Source organism: Podarcis filfolensis (assembly GCF_964270895.1).
Source record: "Podarcis filfolensis genome assembly, chromosome: 10".
Classification (NCBI taxonomy): domain Eukaryota; kingdom Metazoa; phylum Chordata; class Lepidosauria; order Squamata; family Lacertidae; genus Podarcis; species Podarcis filfolensis.
Window position 1 is genome coordinate 58,393,668 of NC_139612.1, and position 7,999 is coordinate 58,401,666.

The following is a 7,999-nucleotide window of genomic DNA, read 5'->3' on the forward strand; positions in this document are numbered from 1 at the left end:
GCTGCAGCCTACTGCAGCTCATACCACCATACGTGCTGGGTTTCAGGGTTCTATGGCAAAGATGGGCAGAAATCAGATTGTTATTCTAATAGATCACAGGGCACTCTGCAATAGTTGGTGGCTTCCAGTGGTTTGAACAATGACACAAAGCCCACCCTATTAGAATTATTAGAGTCCCTGTAATAACACAGATAGATAGACAATATAGATGATAGATAGATATGCAGCTCCTCCCAGTGTTTGGGTAATGGGATACAGTTGATCAGTTCCAACAACCTTGTAAATAAGGCTCCAAAAGTTAGCAGCCTGCAAAAAATAAAAAATGCTAACCTGCTGGGGCTGGCAGAAGAAGGACAGAGAGTTCTATCCCTCCTGCAGCAGTCTGTGGCATTTTGTTGCTGGGCACAGAGGAGGTGGCGTTCTTTCTTTGGCAGACTACAGGGTTCTATGATAGGCTCAGAGTAGGAAGAGAACTCTACATCCCTCTTTAACCGCCTACTTCTTCACCTGCATGGAATTGCCTACAGCTACCAGGCTAGCGTTTAAATGCAAGGTGTTCTACCACTCCAGCTACTATTTGCACCTGGTTCAGGTCTGTAGATCTTGGAATTCCTAGTTTAAAAAGAAAGGAGAACCTGAAAGCCTGAAGTCTGCCTACACCTGCTCTATGGGATGACTTCCTGCATTTCTAGTTTGTATTTTTATTTGTTTTTAAGTAGAGTGTTGCCCACTCCAAGACCAGAAAACAGAGTGCGTTCAATTTAAATAAACAGTTAAGAAAACTGTGTGCTTATAGTAGTTAAAGTATCAGATCAGCAGTGTGGAGAGACCCAGTCTTCCCACAGCCATATAGCTAGACTAACCTAACTAGTTAGACAAGTCACTATCTTTCAGCCTAATCTACCTCAGAAAAGGCAACAAAAATGATCAAGGGGATGGAGCAGCATTTGTTAGTTTAGAGACTCTGTGAATAAGAGGCAGCATCATAAGAAGTTTATGAAATGATGCACGGCATGGAGAAAGAAGTTTACGAAATGATGCACGGAATGGAGAAAGAGGCTTTCCTGCCTCTCTCATAACACAGGAACTTGTGGGCATCCCCTGAAGCTGAATGTTGGGAGATTTGGGGCAGATAAAAGAAAGTACTTCTTCATGCAGTGCATAGCTGAACTATGGAACTCACTGCCACAGGAGGCAGTGATGGCTTTAAAAGAGAATTAGATAAATTGATGAATGAGTGATTTTTGGAACTCAGTTGGAAAGATGATGTGTAAATGCAGTCCCATGCCATTGGAAATAAACCTTATATCACATCATAGTCTCAAGTGACCTTCATTCCAAGGAAACCAAACCCAAAGTTTGCACTGGAATTCCCGAACTCTCTTCCTCCTGCATACTGAAGACCGACATGAAACACAGGGAGGGATGGCAGACTACAGATTCCATCAGCGCTAGAGTCGCTGATAGTTATAGCTGCCTATGACAAAGTGAAACCTGGTGGAAGCTGCACTCTCACCTTATGGGAAAAGAGTGGAAAATCGCAATGACTACTTTTTATTAGGTGCATTTGGAGACCAAATTGCGGGTGTCTTGATGGCTTGGGTACTGGTGCAGAAATAAATTGGGTTCCCCATTGTTTTCCCTGGGGAAAAAAAAAGATAAATTGATGAATGATGAGGTTATATACTATCCATACTCGATATGTTCTACCTCCACTGTCAGAGACAATCTGCTTCTGAATGCCAGTTGCTGGGTATCACACGTGGACAGAGTGCTGTTGCACTTATGTCCTGCTTGCTTGCTGGACATCAATTCTGCCCTTTAAATCCCAGTAATGTCCTAGAAAATCTGGAACATCTGGCAGCCCCATGCTGGACTAGATGTTATTCTGCATTTCTGAACTGCTCCAGCTACTATATAATAAATTTAGTTTCAGTGGCAGGTATAAAGCCGCTACCAATGAGGATTTTGGAATGTCGAAGAGTTGGATAAGTTGCTATTTTGGCAGCCTTATGAACAGAATCATTGCCCTTGGTCCAAACCTATTTTGAAATCCAGCCGCAAATTATATCATAGTTCCATGAAAACAGTCTCCAATTGGGAATGGATAACAGAAAGATATGAGTGAAAGTTATATCTAGAGAAGTTCATGAACTCTGAGAATTAGAGCACTGTCATGTAAAGCTTACTTATTTATAAGATTTCTTACCCACACATCACCATAAGGTCCCCAGAGTGTACAATTCTTAGACACATGATTGAGAAGCTAGGCAGTAATTTTTAATGTCTCTCCCTGACAAGAATGGAACACCTGCAGGAAACTCTCAACTCCAACCCAATACAACTGCCATCTAGTGGAAAAAACATACAGTGGAACTATCCACACATTACCCTTTCGTTAAGAAAAGAATTACATATATCAGCACTATTGAAATATCCTGTAGTTCAGGTTTTCAGTCACACATCTCTAAATCTCAAAGGCTTCCAAATAACTCAAGCAATGCAAGTGATAATCTGACTAGTAAAATAACTGGCAGAATCTTAGTAACTGAGCTTAGTTTTTGAGGTACCACTTGGTGATGGTACTTTCTCAGGAATAGGAAAATGATGTCAATCATTTCTGTTAAGTATTCCAGATTTTACCTGTGCAAAATATTATCTCTGTTTCATTTTTCCCTTGTGCTAAAAGCTGGAATTTACCAGTCCTATTTCCACCAAATTTGATATTCTCTCTCTCTCTCTCTCTCTCTCTCTCTCTCTATCTCTCTCTCTCCCCAATAGCTGTCAATTTTCAGATTTGAAAATAAGGGATCAGCAGTCTCACCTGTCCCGGGGACAGTCTACAGGATATCTAACAATCCGGGATAGCAGTGGGAAGCAGCGGGAAATGGCGCTGGAATAAGGGAATTTCCCGCAAAAAAAGGGAAGGTTGACAGCTGTGCTCTCTCCTGGCTCTAAATGCAGTAGTTCTCACTGAATTGCCAGTTACAGAAATCCTACTTTAGTTTAGTTTGATAATTGGAAAGGTACTTATTCCAGGTCAGGTCATTCTGAAATAAGATTCATATCTAAGTTTTCTCCTTAATATAGCACTCTCCTGGCTATTAGTGATGTTGGCCTGTAGCTTAAAAGAGCAATATGTGAGTCGTTCTATCTCAAGATTTTATTTGCAGTCCTTACTGCCCTCTTTGCCTCTCTGCTTGTTTGAAGGAAAAAATGGACTAGTGGTGATGTGGCAGAAATTCAGCTGCCTTAAATTGAGCTGTATTGTCTATTACATAGTCTGTGATACAACCGTTCATTATTAGGCCTTCTAATTCACTCAGTGGTTAGTAAAGCACTTTCTGGTCATCTCTGGTATTTTGTAAGCTTCAAATTCTGGATCTCCATGAGTAACAGTTTGGATTTGATGAAATGTATTTTCTGTACTCTACCTAATCCATATCTGTTTGCATTCTCTGCTAACCACTGGGGGGCCTGTTGGCACTGTAAAATTGTAATATATATCTTTGTAAAGGCAGCCTCCTTAACTGCTCCCCCAAACCAGGATGCAGTGGATTGCAGTAGCAGGTCTAGTGGTTGTACTTCTGTTGAGGTGTCTTGCAAATATCTGCCTAGATAAATGATAGAATAGATGTTATCCACACAGGTATATCTATCCTGCAGACCAATATTGGTTTGATTCCTCATTAATTATAAAAATAATCAAAGAAATTATAGTTTGCTGAGGTGCTGAGAATACTGGGTTAGTTTTCTCTCACAGAACTATAATTCCCAGAGTATCCAGTGTGTGTTGGAAGGAATAACAGTGAAATCTACTGAAATTTATGGTGTAGATATGCCCTTCGTTTATGTAGCACATGGTAAGGATTACATTATTACCAAGTGGATTTTGGAGAACAGATGGCCAGCCTGATCCTCAAAATACTTTGCAGCGTCCAGCCTCATTGAAACAAATGGTGCTTGCACCCAGCAGAGCACTCAAACCGATATCGTTAAAATGACACATTCAACGCCTCATCTGCGCAAAGCAGAAAAGGCTTAGCCCACATAAACTTGACACTTCCCTGTCAGTCAGCCAAATGATGACCTCGTATGCATATAGGCTCCTAGTCTCCAAAGGGAGCAATTAATGCAAGGCACAAGGTTCTCCAGATGTGACGGAATTGTTTGTTCCCATGGGCTGTAGCATCACAACATTCTATTGCTTTTACATGCCTAAATATGAATTAAGCTTTAAAGTAGCCTCCAAGCCAAAATAAAAAGAGGATCGCTTTTAGTTTTGCAGAAGGATATTTTGTCCAATCTAGTACATAACAGACACTGCCATATTAACAGATACATGCTATGTACTCATGCAGCCTGATCCTATGTGTGTTTACTCAGAAGCCTATGCCACTAATTTCAGTGTGGCTTACTCTCAAGTAAGAATTGCAGCCTTAGTTATTTTCAGTCCTATATTAACAAACATGAGCGTACTTTAATTCTGTTTACCTTTTGTCTTCTTCTTTCCCCAATAGCAGGTGTTAACAGAGCTTAATGTATACACGCTTAATGTATGGCCGCAACACTGTTGTGCAATTTGCTCCCTAGAGAAGCCCACTTGACCACTTCTTTGCTGACCTTTAACTTGACTTTTTAAAACAGGCTTTTAAATTTCATCCTATTTCTGACTCCATTTTGTGGCAGTATGCTCTCTTGTATTACGGTATTAATTTATGTTAAATTGCATTTTTAAATCATATTTATTTTTTATTTTAAAAAAATTACAAAAGCACAAGTATACACAATGTGTAACAAAAATTCCCATCTCTTCCCTCTCTCCAAAATATTCCATGTGCATATATTTAGCTCCAAAAAAAAGGTAAGTAATAGTGAAGTTCATGTGCTGAATTTTGGATAGTTGATTGTTGAGCATTGTTGTCTATTCTTATCTTAACATTTATTTCCAGAGAGAGACCTGAATTGCTGGTGCTTTGATAATTGTACTCTCTCTTCTAATGTACTGAAGTAACAATATACCAAGTTTCCTCAAAATCATCTTTCGTTCTCATGGTAAGTTGCATTTTAACTGTTGCTGTAAGGGCCGTTTCAGTTGAAAGTTTAGGATGTAAGTGTGTTGCACAAGCAGTGAGAGCCAGTATAGTGTGCTGATTAAAAGTACTTACACTAGTGAGAACAGGACAACCCCTGCTCTGCCACAGAGCTTACTGTCATGGTCTATTGGAGAAAGCATGAACAGTGCCAGGACAGTTGTTAGAAGGTTGTCCATGGGACCCAATGCCTCCATCTTTTGCACCAGGTCCTCGATCTTCTCCCCCCTTTTTAATCCTCAATTATTTGAAAGCTTTGCTTAAATGGGAAAACACAGTGCCAGTGAGACACCCTCCCACCTCCTTAATTTGCTTTTGGCCCTCACTTAAAACATTGTTATGTAGGCAAGTGTGTCCAGACATGTAGAAGTTACTTGTGTTTTCTCTCTTTTTAGCTACTGCTGATTTGAATGTTTTTATTTAACTGCTTTTTATCGAGAATTTTAATCCTATCCTTTATTTTTATAAACCTCTTAAGAGCAATCCCATGGTATATAAATTTTGCTAAATAAATAATATTGTCAATACCTAGCAATGCCCTTGCACATTGCCTTGAGTTCATGGGGGGCGGAGAACAGGACAAAATTTTAATAAAATACTGATGATTGATAATACATTGACTTTTCCACCAATATAAGTTGGAGAAAAGCCTATCATAACCACCCCCCTACTGGGCAGGAACTCATCAGACTTAAACATAGGGAACAGCTTTAGCCTATCCATTCCAAAGATTCTCTCCACTCCCTGCCCCCCCCCATAGTGGTTATTCCCCGAGCCCAGCTGATGAAAGACACAGATGTGGTTACAGAGAAGCAGCTCTTGCCGCCTCCCTTGTTCCCCAGAGCCCTTCTCAGCCAGCTTGATATCTAAGTGGAAAGGAAGAAAATAGGCTGTCAAGTGAGGTTGCCACCCAAATGATTTTCTGAATTGATTAGCTCCTCTCTCTTTTTGCAACCCCCGCCCCAATCACAGATCCTGAGGCTTGCAAGCAGAGATCCTTGCAGATCTTACAGGCTAAGTAATGACATGGGGTAAGAGAACTCTAGGGAAAACCTAGATGGAACCTTATAGAAAACGAGACAAAGGAAAAGGCAAAGCAGGGAGGGGGAACAACCCAAAAGGGGCACTAAATAACTGCCAGAAAGGAGCACAGATTGTAACAGTCGGAGACCACCTTGGGGCTGCAGCTGGTTTTGTCTCTCTGACTTAAAGGAGAGGCAAGGCAAGCATGCTGGGAAAAGACTGTAGACTGAAGAGTTAATTAATAAGGGATGGACAAGCAGGCAGAGAAAAGGGAGGCTTAAATCCTCAACTTTTCTGTGGACCAAGCATCCGAATAAAAGATATGCTAAGCAGGAGCCTGCTACTGAAGCTAGTTATGGTCAGCAGTTATTGTGCTATGGCTTGTGCACAGAGCTGATGCAAAATGCCATTTGAAATGGGAAAAAGAAAATCAGCAAATACCAGGTATTGAAAGACCCAACTTTCAGAAGACCAGCTTGCATAATATTGTCAGGTCTCTTTGGGCCATAAAATGAAAGCTCTGTAGTGTTTTATAATTATTATTACTAAGAGCATGTGTGTACAGATTTCATTACAGGCATTGCAACTGTATGGCCAATTTGTGTTTCTACAAGTTTTGCACACTGCCCAACATATCACTCTTCTATGTTCATAGGCACTATGCTACGGAATACCAGTTGAGATGAGTTGGGTTGGGTTTAGAGAGCACTGCTGCCTTATGTCCTGCTTGTGGGCTTCCCAAAGGCATCTAGTAGGTCACGTAGGAAACGGGATGTTGGATTAGATGGGTGCTTGCTCCAACCTGCCAGGGTTCAACTGATGGTAGGCAGTGCACAGAGTATTTTTTCTAAATAGCCTGTGAAATTGGAGTCTAAGAGTAGGTGGGATTCTTCTTCAACATCCAATGGACCCATATGGTACTTGCATGTTTGTCCCTGAGAAGCAAATAATAGCTTCAGGGGTGGGGGATTTAGAGAAGAAAAACAGCATTTGAAAAAGGGTTAATCACTTCCCCCTCAGCCTCATGACCCCAACCCGATTTGCTCCCTGGTCTCTGCGGCTGCTTTTAAGCTTTTAGAAAAGTGCGGGAGATCTGATTATGGATCTCCTGCCATCTCATCTAGTTGTCCTCTTAATGATTGCTTGTATGAGTTTTACTTGTTTTTTTTATTTAAGTCTGAATAAAATTTGCACCTGTGTTTTGTTTTAAGATGCAAATATGTATTGCTGCAGGGATTAGCATATAAAAGTCATTTACCCTCCTGTGTTTCAGTAAGATAGCTCTGAGAAATCTGAAGCCCTCCATTATTCCCAGCCAGCAAGGCCAGTGGTCAGTGATGACGATGATTAACATTTCTATACTGCCCTTCATCTGAAAATCACAGGGTGGTTTACAACATAAAACACAAAAATGAATAGCATAATAAAAAACAAAACAACCCCCTCCCGAGTTTAAAAGGCCATAGATTGTTTAATTAGCCAAAGACCTGTGAGAAGAGGATTGTTTTTGCCTGGCACCTAAAGGCGCCAGGTGACCCTCCTTGGGGAGGGTATTCCACAAGCGAGGAGCCACTGCAGAAAAGGCCCTTTCTTGTGTTGCCAACCTCTTATAGAGGAGGTATATGAAGAAGGGTCCAGGTTGGTTCATATGGGGAAAGTGATGATGGCTGTTGTAGTCAGACAAGATCTGGAGGGTCACAAGTTCGCCATCCCTAAGTATAAGAGAAGGGGATTGTCTATTTAACTTCACTAGGAAGTCCTATTTAATTGTACCCTACACCCACACCCCAAAACAATTAGGAGTAAGCAAGGCCTCTCAAAGGGATGTGGGTGGCGCTGTGGGTAAAACCGCAGCGCCTAGGACTTGCCGATCGCATGGTCGG

At 41.2% G+C, this 7,999-nt stretch overlaps 1 long non-coding RNA gene across 1 annotated transcript; it reads right to left on the reverse strand.

The window, feature by feature from the left end:
- Positions 1-3,242: 3,242 nt before the first annotated feature.
- Positions 3,243-6,854, reverse strand: LOC310743188. The gene is made up of 2 exons (XR_014538867.1): positions 5,900-6,854; positions 3,243-3,614 (listed from the first exon to the last, which is right to left on the reverse strand). It is a non-coding gene; the product is annotated as an uncharacterized lncRNA (long non-coding RNA).
- Positions 6,855-7,999: the final 1,145 nt, after the last annotated feature.